The following is a 16,401-nucleotide window of genomic DNA, read 5'->3' as shown; positions in this document are numbered from 1 at the left end:
ATTTTGATAAAAATGCAGGATGAAAAAAAAAAACAGACGGGGTAAGGAAAACGGCCAATTTGGACTCGCAGCACTGTTAAATAGGGCCTCTACCTGGGGTGGGAGGTTGGAGGTATGTTGTTTGGCGAACGGTGTGGAGCACTTTTTCTTCGTATAAAATCTTCCGCTTTTCAAAATCATAATGATGATGGTGATGACGATAGTAATAATGATGATGATGATAATAATAATAATAATAATAATAATAATAATAATAATAATAATAATAATAATAATAATAATAATAATAATATCATTATTATTATCATTATCATTATTATTATTATTATTATTATTATTATTATTATTATTATTATTATTATTATTATCATTAGGCCTAATGATGATAATAGTAATCATCATCATCGTCGTCGTCATCATCATCATCATCATCATCATCGTCATCGTCACCATCTTCATCTTCATCATCATTATCACCATTATCTTTAGAGGTATTATCATTATCAATGTAATTGTCATCGTTGTTGCTGGTCAAACTTGATATTATTGAACTTTTCCACAGTCTTTTTTCTGAATATTATGAAATATTTCGATGATAAACCCGGGGAGGTATAAAGGATAGGTGCCCCTCAATCCTATAATGGACAGCGTAGACTGTCATCAGTGTTGCCGTATAAATTGCTGTTGCTGTTGTTGTAATCAAGAAAGAACAAGACCCTTTCTTTTTCGTCTCTTTTTTTTTTTACTCATTCATTCATCCCCTCCCCTTCGATCTCTTTCATCCCAGTAGTCATCGATACTCTATCCATCCGTATCAATTGCACATGAAAATCATCATTACAAACTGAGCTTGGTCTAGATTTTGGATTGAAAAAGTAATAATTTCCTTTTTAACTCAAACATGCAGAAAGAGAGGGAGAGATAGAAAAGAAGAAGACGAAGAAGAAGAAAGATCATATACACTATCATGCGTTGACCGTGCGTTCACCTGCTTGAAGAGCTGAGCTATAACCTTCCTTGTAAGTACGATTTAATAATGTAAATCACATACAACTTTAGAGACTGGAAACCAGACTATAGGTTCTGTTATGCCGTTGACCTGCTGAGGGTCACATCGAGGTTTTGTTGCCATAACATTGGGCACCACAAACGTGCGAAAAGACAGAAAAAAATAACAAAACGAAAAAGAAATCAAATCGCTAAAAAGAGGTTTTATGTTAGCGGAGGGTCCTTGACCTGAACTTTCGTTGTCTGAGCGGAGGCATGAAGGGGTCTGCCTCTCCCACCTTCGTGTCTGACTGCCTAAATCCCCAGGGTTTCGTTGTTGTCGTTGTTGTTGTTGTTGTCGTCGTCGTCGTCCTTGTTGTTGTTGTTGCTGTATTTTATGCTTTTTTTTTCAGCCAAGACTCGAAAACTGGGTATTCATCTGCGTCTGTGCGAGTGTTTGTGTTGTGTGTCTGTGTGCTGGGAATATCTGTCACTGTGTAAGTGTGTGTGTGTCCTCGTATGTACGCTTGAGATTCTTTATAGAGAGGTGGAAGAGACCCCCCCCCCCCTCCCCCATTTCCCCGATCGTAATGTTTTGTTTTTGTTTTGTTTGTCTGTTTTTTACGTGTGTTGTTAAAGTGTATGTATCCCATAGGAGACACACTCATACTCTTAACAACAGTCCAGAACAAGGTTGGGCACATCGCTTAAATCTTTGATATGCTCGTGAAAAACAAAATACACATTGTAATATCCGTGACAATATCACCTGTGTCGTCAAGACAACGGACACAACGGGCATTGTATAGAGAAGAGTCGTCTTTGTCACGTGACTGCGACGTCACCGAAGCAATTCTCCTTCATTCCTGTGCCTTGAATACCGCTTTTTGTATGATTAACCTAGATATAGCCTAAATATATCGCCCTTCGCGATCTGTGTCAAAACATTCATTTCAATTTATCACACTGCCTCTATGGGGATTTAGGGCACGTATGCCCCCTTTCCCGTACAACTTTGAAATGTTGAATAAAAACGTCTGTAAGTGGTTTTGTTTGTTACGATGATTTTGCGCCAATGGTATCTCGCTTGACCTTGCTGTCTACGTTCAGGTTTCAATTTTACATAGGACGAGATTTTGGATGACTTTCTTCCAGGATTTCATATACAAACTTAATTGTGTAGATATTGTTTCCTTTGTTGTCAGGTTTTAATTCATTTTCATTTCATTTTCATTTCAAGTATTTTTCATAATTATTTCTCACGAACATGGCACAGAAAAAAAAAATACTATCATACAATACCAGAATTACAAAGCATAAATTAGGTGAAACTTCGCCTGAATGTACAAGAGTCTGTCTGTGAACACAACGTTCTCATACAGTATAGTGTTAGGCCATGCTCATATCGTACGAGACGATGATGGGGCCTAATCGTAATGCTCAGTCGTAGGTTCCAGGATATATAAGACAAGGGGAAATATAGAATATACAGATATCTATTCAGACCAAGACCATTTAACTATGATTGAGTTGAAGCGATTAAAACAAAGGGGGAAAAGGACAACAGTTTACTTTCTGTCCGATGTATAATGAGTTTCTCTGTCACAAACAGGAAATTGGCGGGGATTCCCGGCCCAGCCTCGTGAGTTTTTGAACGATCAGACTTCTTGTGGTTATTGTCGTGATTGTATATATAGCCGTTTCACGTAGGCCTATAGCTTTTATAACGTCATTTGTTTTCCTCTTTAAATTGTTTTTATGGTATATCTTGTGAGATTGTTAGAGAACAGTTGTTTTTATCTATGTATCCATTGCGCTTTAATGAGTATACAGAACAGCTAAATATAGACCAACTTAATAAATGTTCTTCACACAAGAGGAGGCTGTCGTGGTTTCATTTTGGAAGCAGTCCTCTTGCTCAACACATGCGCTGCTCAACCGCATTCGAGGTAGCCTTAACAGGTGACGCACAGAAAAGTTTCACAATAAGTTGCTGATGAATTCATCTATTTTCCACGAACAGAAAAAAAAATTAGTTACAACCGCACAAGGTCATGTTCAAGTTGATAGAAGTGACAGTGTCATCACCAACTCATGAGTCTGCTCTAAACAAACGTTCACTAAAATCAATTCCTTTTAGAATAAGCTGTTTCCCTTGCATGAAGATATATAGTTTTAAAGGAATGGGATGTAGGCGCTGATGTGTTTGACCAGATGGATGTGACTTTCTTGACATCGTCAACAAACCCAGTTGGACAGCTTTGAGGCGATTACATCATAGCATATCGCCTCTTCCAGTCCGATGTTAAGTAAAATACTGAACTTATAACTTATAATTTGTGTGTTATACTTTACATTGTCATGGATGGATGTTGTAAGCACAACACTGTATCAATTTGGTGTGGAAACTTAATAAATGAAATGAAAATGAAATTAAATGATGTGGAATGGTGTGATCGGAAACTTTCATATTCTATGTTATGAGTTGGCCTATTCCATCAATGAAACTTCTGCTATACTTTATTCGTTCACTCTTGCTCTTTCACATGGAGTGACACTTAAAGGTCCAGTTTACCTTTGGGAGCAGTGATTCAAAAACTTTTCAAGATATCACTCATTTTGATGCATATGTGTAGGTCTGTTGTATCACAAAACATCCTACCATATAGTAAAGCATATAGTAAAGCCTGAAATATAAAGAGATATCAGTATTTTTCTTAATAAACCATAACTCTAGACGATTTAGTCTGGAAACATCTTTATTATAACCATTGTTCACATTTTGAGTATTATACTTATTCACATCGATAATATGCATTCAAATTTTTGCAGTGGTTGTCTTTATCCCTAACTCACATTTTAGAACTATTTTAAAGCACCAATGCTGGGTTTTTGTTTCATCTGCAAATGGTAAATTATGCCTTTAAAGGGGTTCGATGAGGAGAGAACAATACAAATTACTGTTCTATTCATTGAAGGAACACGAGGCGCCCCCGTGTGCAATAGTGAATATTGGCAACAATAAGGACAGCTTTGATAAACGCAACCAGAGAAGATCAGCATATCAGTGGAAAAATAATTATTGTAGAATGTCTATAAAACTATATGACGTGCTGTGATCCGAAATATACACACATGCACATAATAGCGCACTGAAATTCTTTTCAAGTCTGAAATGCGCTATATATATAAGAATTTGTTATTACTAAGTATTATTAGTAGTAGGGCCTAATAAGCAAACAAGAAGTCAAGTTTAGGTTCTATCTTAGTTATCCATTATTGTTTAAGCAATCGACTCCCAGCATTTCATGTTCGATTTCCTAGAATTCACCATGCTATATCACTATGAATACAATAGTTCTCCCATGCATCCTTTTGAACTGTACAAATTTGCTTGTTTATCACAGCCTTCGGAATTATATGAGCAATCTATTAGATAATCCACATCAGGCGACATATCTATTAAACACTAAAAGTTGTATTGGCTCGTAAGAGATTGTGAGAGTTCACACGAAAACAAAATAACACAGTCTCGCACTCTTCAGGGAATCTGAATTCTCCTTTCAGTTTCAGGTCACGAGTTCGAATCCTGCCAGGTGCGTACGTCCTCGATTAGGACAAGATGTTTTTACCCGCCATACGTCCTTCGCTCGACCTAAAGGTTTGGGTATCTTCCTGGCAACGTAATCTACTGGGTATTACTAGTATGTGAAATCAAGGAGGTAGCCTAGTACCAGAGAGCTGCATTTCTATGCTAGTAGTACCTCCTTGGCATAATGGCAGGGTCCTCTGGTAAGGCGGTGGCAAAACTGAAGAGTTTACCCTGCAACAAAGAAGACTATTATTATCATTATTAATATTATTATTATTATTATTATTATTATTATTATTATTATTATTATTATTATTATCATTATTATTATTATCATTATCATTATTATTATTATTATTATTATTATTATTATCATTATTACTATTACTATTATCATTATTATCATTATTATTATCATAACATCATCATCATCATCATTATTGTTGCTATTTTATCATTGCATGACTACTAGTATTTTGATTATTTCGTTATCATCATTATTATTACATTTTTTTTCTCGCCATGTGAAGATAAGAGGGATAGAGCTAGATGGTCTATGATGGTAGGTCCTACTATACTGTATCCAAATTTATGCAAAGTTTTCTCGAGGACATTGCATGACGAACCATTAATTTCTTTTAACCTGGCGTTATAATCCTCATGACTGCATTTCCTATTGAAAAGGGCTTGCATTTCAACACTGGAATGCAGTCTTCCGCACGTTGCTCTAGTTGTGTGACTCCAGAACAATCTTTGACTTTCTGGTTTGGCTTGAATTGATATCTGGATACGTCAACTCGCGAAACGATCTAATATTACGAAAACTGAAAAGTAAGCTTTTTCTGGGCTTTTTTTTAAAATGTATTATATATATTCAAAGTCACTGGTGCACACAGAGTCCTCAAGTCAATGGGATGGTATAGTTTTGGTTGAGATTGGGATTCAGCTTTTAACTTTTGTGTGAGATAATTACAAATCCACTTATGAAATGTAAAAGACTAGCATACAATTCTTAAATGGAATACAAAGTTTATTTTGATCGAAATCGGTTTCGAAATGGCTGAGATATCAACAAGCTCAAACAAAGCGATCCTATTAAAAGGTGGGTCCCTCCTTTTTAGGATCGCTCTGTTTTGGATATCTCATCCATTTCAAAACCAATTTTCATGAAATAAACTTGGGACTCCTCTTTTGTATGCTCTTTCATATTTCATAAGAGGTTTCTCATTATCTCACAAAAGAAGTTGGAAACCTGAAGCCCCACCTCAAAAGCTATATCTTCCCTGTCAACTCCAGACGATTCGCATACAGTAGATGGCTCCCCTTTACCTTTGAGGAGGACGCTTCCGGTTTCACGAACCCCCACCTCCCCCCCCCCCCTTCCATAACAACAACAACCAAAGCACTGAGCTAAAATCAGAGGCCGCACACACAATGAACATTATCAACATTTTTTGCTCTAAGGTCATGCGCGACCCCACCGCATTCACAACGGAGAATTAGTCGTCAGACACGAGACTTGGAACCCGTCCAAATCGGTAGCGAGGCGAGAGTCTAGAAGAGGGCTTCGCTGATCGGGTTAGTCACGAAGAGGGGAAATTAATCAATTAACGATAGGTTAGTCATTAATTTTGCAAAAATTTAGTCGGAGACTGTGTCGCCTTCCTGTCCCTCCGTCACCAAGCCCGCGCTGCGAGCAGTAGTTCCCCCACACGCCAAAATGACTGGTTCCTGGCCAGACGACGTATGTTATTGTTATGATCAGTTGCTCCCGTTTTAGATTATACCCGCAGTCGCAGACTTCTCACTATTCAGTACTTTGGTCGGCAAACATGTCGTTTCTTATATTTTGCTTCATCATGCCGCGTCATATTGTAGTTCTGTCTATAATTTCTTATTGCTCAATGTACTGTATACATGCAGACGCAAACAGTAACAAAAAATTACCTGAAGTTGTTCTGTAAACTCGATTACAATACCAAGCAAAGCTCAATTTAGTCTCCTTCGAGGAGACTATTTTGTCCCCGCCAGTGCCTCCACAAACATTTGGCATTGTTGGTAGTCTATGTCTCAGACAGTAATTTTGCAATTTTCTAGCACGTTATCACAACGATTGAGAGCATTATCCCCGCCGCTATGCGCTGTGTGAGGGGAAGATAAGCAGTGGCGGATCTAGAGGGGGCGCAAGAGGCGCACGCCCCCCTTTATTTATCGTTAAAAACAAAAGAAATAAAAAGAAAAAATGAAATGAAACCCGGAAGTGGCACCAGAAATATTAGTTACGCCCCCCCCCCCTTCACAGAATTCCTGGATCCGCCCCCGATAAGGACACCATTCGTGTGTAATCAACTACATGGGCCAGTGGGGGAATAGTCTGGGCTCCGTCCCCTTTTCCTTGGTGCGACCAAGAGAGGGCGCAAATTTTCTGATTGCGATAATCGAGAGACTGTGGTCGAAAAAGGGTCCGGGAAGAAAGTTTCAGTTTTACGACTTTCCGATCGGATTTTGACTGAACGCGATAAATCATTCGCTCTGACAGGTCCCGCCCACAGAACTCTAGAGTTCTGTGGTCCCGCCCACCGAGAATGGTAGTAGTCTGTTGAGCCAGTCTCAGTAAATGGAATTCGTAAATTCGTAAGTAAATCTGATTTCGTATGTGATCTATATCAATGACATGTAGATTCATATAGGTCACAAATTGGTTTCAGAGTATTCAATCCTTCTGCAGAAAAGATACAGTACCTTTTTCTTCACAGTAGGCCTAATACGAACACATGATACTGAATTTACTGCTGAATTTGGATTAGACTAGTCACCGACTGTTATAGGTATTACACAGTTCAGTACCTGTCTCCAGGGAGGCCTCTCACCTCCCTGCTTTTTCCCAACACCCTGCAGATCTTCTCACTATGGGCGGATGGAGTACTGCATGCATGCATTGCATAATTATGTAACTTACCCAATATAAGTGTTTAGTTGTAGCTCCATGATTTGGCCATGGAGCTAAAAACGAATGGCGATCTACGATCGTTTATCTCTAGTACAGAATCCAGTGGTTTCTCTCTAATGTTTTTTTTTTTCAACTTTGTACAAAAAAAAAATAGGGCCCAACAGTAGCCATGACTGTTCGTATCATAATTAGAAATGTTCTTGATTTTGCGATCTTGTTTGTGCAGCAGGACTTGGTAAGAGAGAGGTATTTCAGTTGGCTGCACTGTGTCCGAGTGAATCCATAAACACTTTGAAGATCGAGGCACTGAGTCTAAATATCAAATTGTTCATGATATTATATGCAAATTGACTGGGTATACTACGACTGCAGTCGACTGTATGTTGTACTTGTGGGACAATCCTATAAGATGATGCCTTGAACTTCTGGAATCCCCCTTTTTTTTAGCCAAGTATAGGTCTAAACGTATAAAGTAGGTTTACAATTGAATTTCTATGTCTGGAGAACAATAATTCACAACACATGAACCACAATACTATCAGCACAGGCCTAAATACCACGCAATTTCAAATAAAAACATCCACAAATCTTTCTGAGTGTGGCTCTGACAAGGAATATACTAGTAATAAGTGATTTCATTGATGAAATATGTAGCCATCAAAGCTTTATGTGTTATAAAATATAACAGGTTAGAATACAAAAACACGCTTTGATTACGCGAGCATAAAAGGTTTACCGCGTTGAGCTTCACAAGGAATAGTATTTTATCAGTTTTGATTAAAAAAACAAGTAAGCTGGTATTTTCTTCAGACCTAATTTACCAAAAGAAGATAAAGATATCACATGTTTGATGGAGAATTCACGGGGCAATTATTAAACCTACACGCTATTTATCCAAAAATTGAATAGGCATTGTTTTTCCGAAGGTTCGTTGATCTGAAAATAAGAGAAACTTTATCATTTTGAAGGTTTGATAGCCCCCCAAAAACAAACAAACAAACAAACAAACAAACAAGCAAACATCAAACAAACAAACAAACAAATGAGACAAGGTTCGTAAATCCACAAATGGAAAAATTGCATACTTTGTCTTATAACAAACATTCGGAATTACTAACCAATATCGTTCTAAATTAACGAACCTACGGGATTGCAAACTTTTTTTCTTAATTTTTCTTTTAGGGGCTATACAAACAAACATTCGGAAGACCAATCCTTTAGTATTTTAAACGAACCTTATTTCGTTTTGGATTACCGAACCATCGTAACAATAAACCCTGAAAATGAACCTCCAGAAAAACAAACTGTAAACAGAAATAAGACATTTCTGACTCCAGAATAATTCAGCATTTAACAATCCCAGCGGATATTATTCAATTCTGATATTCACCTTGCATTATAATGATGATGCCATGTAACCATCAGGAGGTAAACTATAATCATCGAGAAGGCGAGAGAGCCTCCTTGATAAACAGGCAAACTCCACAACACCATGCTGAAGGGCATAGATCGACACTTGCTTATGAATATATCGAAGTGCAAAATAAATTTATTGATTATTCATTTAAACTTTATGATACCACAGTCTCCGGGGTTCACCCCTCAGAACAATACGTATTTACATGATAACAACATGGTATGGACTCCTATAAAGTTTATCTAGCTGCCCTAGATTTTTAATCCTTCATTGTTGGACGATGATTAAAGATGTTCATTAACAGCATGATTAAAAGGAGAAATATCTGGTATTTCCAATGAAACATAATAGTATACGTTACCGTTAAGACAAATTGCAATATGTCGTGCCCCACACTGCGCATCATCAATTTTTATACTACAGATGTTCAATGCATATAAATGCAATTTTACTAATAGCTGGGCTCGAAAGTTATATCATCTGTGATGTGTAAATATTTGCTAAACCATTTACTTCTGGGTATTGATTTCCAATAGGTGATCTTCAACCACACAGACAAGAGAAAGTCCACTCCCATTAAAAAAGAGAAGTAAAATGCATGTCTTTTCAACAGTATGGTTTTGCGGGAGGTAAATTGCTATAGTCGTATCTTATTCAATTTTGCCCCCATTTGTTTTTTTTTTTTTTTTTTGTGTGTGTGTGTGTGTATCAACTATCAATGAGAATGACCTGTATTCCCTCCTGCATTCACATTGGTGAGAACCCTTAAAAAAGTGTTCGCTTTCAAAGTCATAAGACAATTTAAGTCACTGTGTACCTGCGTCTGTGAAGCATTCTGCTTCTCATCATTACAATGTCATGCTGTATTATCATCCTTCGATCAAGGTTAGTTCCTTTTGCTTTGTTTTTCTTTACTGCTATAGGTTAGCACTAACACCTTTTTATGGAAATAGATGTGTGTAACCCTCCTGTTACTTCTAAATCCATTCAGTTGATAAAATTGAAAGAATTGGCATATTGTTATCGCCACGTATCAGCACATGCCGTGTGATAATAACGACGGGTATTGTTGTGATGGTTAAGTGTGCTATTAATTACAAGTACATAACTACAAACCCTTCTTTTAAGTTTTGTCTAATGAACATTGTTTCATTATCAGAAAAAAAATAGTGAGCAATAGTTTATTTTCGAATAAGCGAACCTTCCGAATAACAGACATAGCTTTCTGAATAAAGAACCTGTGGAAGAACGCACCATTTTAACCAGCACCATATTTCCCACGAATATATAGCTGCACTATCAGCATAATCTGTTTTAAAGGCAAGCCACAAGTGTTTTGGTAAAAGGACGAAAGGAATAATGTTGCTTTTACGTTTAGATGAAGTAGTTTGACTATATATGAAAGTTGTTGAATGAATTCCCTTGAGCGTTTGAGTTTATAATTGGATGACTCCTGCGAGTTATGTTGACCAGGGAGTGAGTTTTCGTAACGTATACGTTTCTCACCTACACTTTTCCATGGAAATGAGATAATAAAGTTACTTTAATGTGTTCTATAGTGAGATATGGGAGGAGTTCCTTGCAGTTGAGCTATAAGGCTGCCATAATCCTTGAGGAGAAATCTCATGGCAGGGTATTATGTTTCGTTGAATCTTAAAATACCTTATGGAATTCGTCAGTGAAATCCGTCTGTATATGACTCGATCTATCTATATATAAAAAAAAAACAATAACAAAAACACGAACCTCTTCGTTATCCTACCCGCAGGCGCAATCCAATGAATTTCACTTGCCTTTGTTGACCATGACAATTTTTTAATTCCTATCTACAATCAGGCTTTTAAAGACAAAAAATTATTTGGGCACGATCGACTATTTGAATCTGGTTCCTACATTTGATATTTTGTAATGATAATAATAATAATAATAATTTTTTTGAGGGGGGGGGGGTCTGGTTTTTAATATCTTTGCTAGAGTAGCTTTACCAAAAATATGACTTCTGTGACAAGGGATCAGAAGTCATGTATATGAAGATCACATATTTTAGCGGATATAGTGGGATTGACCCTTTTACCGATGTCATTCTGTTATTCTCGGAGGAATCAATCTAAAATAAAGTCTGTAATCTGCAATAAGCCTATGGTAGTATAATGTCCAATGAAACATTTTTTTTTCCATTGTATTATAAATCGTGGTATATACACTTAATACACCTCCCCTATTTGGATGGAGGCTACGTTTCATGAAAAGACTTCTCTCTCATTAAGACACACAGACTTTACTTCTCTTTAATACATAAATAGCTACATAATTGTGAGAGTCTTTGGAATTTCCTTGATTTTATGTAAAGACTTTGTATATTAGGATGACTTCGTGAAATCATGGAATGGGCAGCTTGTCTCTCATCATGCATAAAGAAAGCACGTAGGCCTACATAGTGCAGTATGATGAGCTGGCGGTCGAAGTAGTGGGCTCTACTTCAGAACAAAACCCCCTATTTTGGTGGACAATGCTGTAGTGTAGTCATGGAGCTAGTAGCTCCATGGTGTAGTGGAGGTGGGCAGCACTACCACACACTACCAGCGGGAGTGCGATCAGCTGGTATTCTCATTAACTAGTAAAACTGTCTGATTGACTGCGAGTCATGAATATTCATGACTACTTTAGCGTGAACTCTTGACCCTGCTCGACCCGGCGAAAGTATTTTACTGGACTCTTTTTTCTCGGGTATCGCAATCCTCGGGTGTCACGCCCTCATACGGCTTGTCGCGTACAATCACGGCTACGAGTAAAAAGAGTCCAGAAGCTAGACTAGTGGGGGAATGGCAACCGGGCACAAGGGAACAGACACCCAAGTCACCAATGTGCATACAGTACTCGCATGTTTATAAAAGAGTGCAGCTCACCACATTCTTAGCGTGTGTTGAGTCTGGAGAAGTAGAATAGCTCCGTAACAGAGGGCGTGGTTTGCTTTGTTGTTGTTTTTATTGTTTTGTTTTTGTTTTTGTTAGTGATTGGTTAGGGCTGCTGAGTGGTTGTTATTGTTGTTGATTACGCTGATGCTGTCCTCGTTTCGGTTGTTGTTGTTGCTTATGTTTTCGTTGTTTGTTTTTGGTTTGTTCTGATATGTTCCCCTCCCCCTCCCCTTATTGTCTGTTGCAGTAAGTTGACCCCTGATGGCTCAAAAACAGTCATAGGCCTATTAAATACGCAGAATAGGCGTACATGGACTGTCATCGCAACATGCGCAAATCAGTATCTATTTCACAGCTGTGATCATGCTCTCAATTATCCGTAGCGTATACCAATAAAAACTACTTTCAATGACCGCCCTGAAATCATGTTTTCATCGTGAATTTCAAATCATTATGATTTCTATGAATTCAGTGAATGGGTATAAAAGTTCCTTTTCAAATTAAAAATACAATGTCCTTTTTAAAAAAAGACATAATGTATGAAGTATATAATGCATTTCCTTGTTTAAAAAAGACATGAAATATATAAAGTATATGCATTCCCTTTGTATTCAAGACAAGGAAAATGTGTACTGTTCATTTAAAACAGAAACTTTTCTAAAAATGTACATAATGTTATATGTTACATACGAAACAAAACATTCTTGTATTTGACTTCTGCCAATCGATGAAAGCCGCGGTATATCAAATCGACTACAATATACAATGATAAAATATTCATGCCCGCTAAAATATACCCCACCCCTAGAATATTATTCCTTTTAAACGCTTACATAGGCAGTTCTTGTCTTGTGTAGTAAATGAAGAAAACAAAAGAGAACGAGGCCCGAAATAGGCCTAAATGAACGACAATGAAGTAGCATTATACAACTGAACACAGTAAAGATTACCCACTTATAACCCCCTCCCCCCCCCCCCCCCCACACACACACATACACACACACCGAAAAGTCCCATAAGGGCTGCGTAGAGGTGGGCGGATACAGACACTTTCAAGGAGAGAGAAAGAGAAATACAGGAACGGCATTATTGTGGCTATAATGTTGTTTCATTGATGACTGTCATTGATTAATTAGCATGACAAAAGACAAGGATTCTCCGTCACACTACACTAACCAAACGTTGCGGCGCTCTTCAGTTTCCTCTTTCTTTTGTTGTTGTAATGGCTGTTTTTGTAGAGCTGCAGTGTTTCTGTTTTTATTTCCAAGAAAAGATGTTCCACAACGGAACATAGAGTAAGATATTGGACACTACTGAATATCTATCGTTCGAACAAGAACAAAATCAGTACAGTCGTCTCTTCCAACCTTCATCTCGTAATTTTTTTTTTAACTTAGTCTGATGAAGTAATTTCTTTTCTTTCCTTTTTTTCCAAATCGGGGAAGAACATCAACTGTGAAAAAGAAAACATGATCACATATATATATGATGATAAAGTGACGTCATTTATACCAACGGTGTTTTGTCCCTAGACATGCCTTTTCCTGTCTTTGGTAATGGTAAGCATAACAAAAATGTAACAACCGATCATTTCCATACATCTACAGTCTGACCGCGAATGCTGATTTTGGTTATGGTCATGTGAGGTTTGTGGTCAGGTGATACACAATCTTATTGTAATTTCGTAGTTTTCTAATCTCACATCAGGCACGAAGGCTTTAATAATTATGCTATACGCGTAGACACATACACAAACGAGCATTCAAATATTTTTGCTTGTTTGTTTTTCCTTGATCTCTATTAATTTCATTCAAATCATGAAAGCCACTTTGCAATGGGTATAGCATAAACAAAGACAATACAAATACAATTCAGAAACAAAACACAAATCAATTTTCAATGTGATAGGGGGCCTACTGCAAATAGTCTCACACCAAGTCTTCAACATTGATACTGAGTAACTCAGTTTTATGTGCACAAGTGCAAAAGTCCAGACAATACACACACAGTCGAAGTCCCGAAACAAACTGGACTTGAAGCCCATTAAAGAAAAAGCTTTAAAAAAAGCTAAAACAAAACTGGTTTTCATCAGAGACAGAAACTGATTCGTATCATTGTCAGTATATAAACGATATTTGCGTTTTGTTGTGTCAATAATTAGTATGAAACTCGACTGTAAGCGGTATATGTTTTGTTTCCTTTGGAGACTATGTAAACAAAACTGTATAGTATAGTACTATGGTACTATATTAGCCAGACATCATCGAAAAAGCGCTGATTTAGTGACAAAATGTTTAGGACCTTCGGGTTGTGTGTGTGTGTGGGGGGGGGGGGGGGGAGGTAACAGAAAAAAAAACATGGAAAATTTTAACAATGCAACCACTAGGTATCCCAAGAAATACCCGGAATGGTGGGTCTATATGCATGGAGTGGTAGCTCCATGGTCTATGAACACCAGAATGCATGAATGAACCGCGCCAAGATTGTGTAAGGTTACACGGGAATACACAATCCATATACAAAAGATGTGCGAAAAAGAGAAACCAAACACAACGTTCCTCACAGTTGACCCATCTTATACAGAATTAAACCCGACATTGTGCCGAGTCTGACGTTCCAAAAATGTTTTAAAGCAACGAGTTGTCAATTTCGTTGTTTGTTTGTTTGTTACGAAAAAAAAAAACAACTGTTCGTTTGTATTTCACTTACGAAATTATGTCCGAAGCTGCAGGTAAATACTCTTTGGTATCAATTCTCAGTAGTATATAGGTACTTTTAACGGAAACCCCCTTTTCACTTCTTCCTGACATCTTCATGAACTATACCACACGCCCTCTATACCTCCAGTTCACAACAAACAAACAAAGACAAATATTGTTTACTCGTTGCGCCAAACTCTGTGCGACCTTTGCCATTGTTCCACTCTATGGTTGCCTTCTTCTTCTTCTTCTTCTTCTTCTTTTGCGATCTGAATGGATCGGAATGCACAAATATAGCATTTGGACAGTGTGTCCTCGTTTGTGTTTAATCAATTCCATGGCTGTTGGGTCTGTAAGTACACTTAGGGCAGATATCGTATACTATATAGTCGCAGAAACAGACGGTGGAATACTGGAGTGTACACATCACGTGAGCTTCAGGCATGCAAATTGCCAACCCCCGCACTACGCTTCGTGCTCGATGAAAACAACAGAAATTGTAAAAATGCCATGATATAAGTTTTCTTGCTGCCGCCAACTGGACCCTGACCGATTCCACTCGATAAAAATATTGCGATATTCAAAAGCCACTCATAACCCCCCCCCCCCCCCCCCCGCAAGGAAGCGTGACTAAACAAAACAAAGTTGATTGCGTCTTTCTAGGTAATCCTGCTTGTATGCTTTTTTTTCTCTGGAAAATAAAAATTTACAAAATGATTCACAGATACATACACACGCCAGATGTTGAATGAAATATTTGTTGTGGTTAGATACTTCTTTGCCAATAGTGAGATGAGTTTGATTTGGACGGTATGGGATGAAAATCGGAATGTGCATTGTACACTCCCATTTCTTTTCTAAGTAGGTCGACAAGTTCAGTGGAAGTAGAGACGAGTAAACAATATGAAACTCAAACTAGAAATATTCGTATCAACAACGAAAAAAAAAGTACTTTGCATCAATGTAGTTAGCAGTTTAATCATGAATACACTTAGATGAATTTTAAGAAAATAAGCCTGACAACCTAACTATACCCACAAGGAAATTATAAAGCGCAACGAGTTTATGACGTGTGATATAGCACAAAACATTACACCCCCATACACCTTTGTCTTGTCAAGCACGTCACGTATTTCAAAGCACCTGTTAAAACAAAAGCCTTTTTCGTTGAGGATTCCGACTTTACAAATATCTATACAGGTAGTGCCTATTATTCCTTGGGGGAGTCTTTTTTAAACTCGCACACCTCTTGTTATTGTCGTTACGGAGGTCTACGTAATATGCTGTGAATATAAACCAGTGGAAAAAGTTAGTCATTCATTGAGTAAATAAAAAAAGATACGTTATCCAAAGTGAACAGCAACTGTCCTTGGAATCCCATTCACTCAGGGCGCCACCAGTAGATGGCGCTATTTCACATGAATTACTCCGTAATGTCACGCTCAGTTTTGCACAATCATGACAGGCTTTACGATATACAGCGTATAAAAGTTGGTAATGGCAATCCCCTTTCCATTCGCATAAACCCACATTCAAGATGTTGAAAGATCGTAAAATACAGAAATAGTTTAAAATGTTGAATTTCTGTGGTGAGAGTAAATGTAAGTGTGTGTACAGATGACATATCAAACGAGCTGTATAACCATTGTGATTACTACGAAAAAAATTGATAATGATAAAAAAATTTTACACATCATTATTGTAATATATAATGTCAATGTTTGATTTTTGTTATCATAACCTTTGCTACTACTAATACTGTATTTGTTACTGTATTATTATTGCCATTATTATTATTATTATTATTATTATTATTATTATTATTATTATTATCATTATTG

This window comes from Diadema antillarum, unplaced genomic scaffold, assembly GCF_040938485.1.
Source record: "Diadema antillarum isolate AM-2024a unplaced genomic scaffold, OU_Dant_1.0 scf00000100, whole genome shotgun sequence".
In the NCBI taxonomy this organism is placed as follows: Eukaryota; Metazoa; Echinodermata; class Echinoidea; order Diadematoida; family Diadematidae; genus Diadema; species Diadema antillarum.
The sequence above is the reverse complement of the archived record's forward strand: the minus strand, read 5'-3'. Positions refer to the sequence as shown.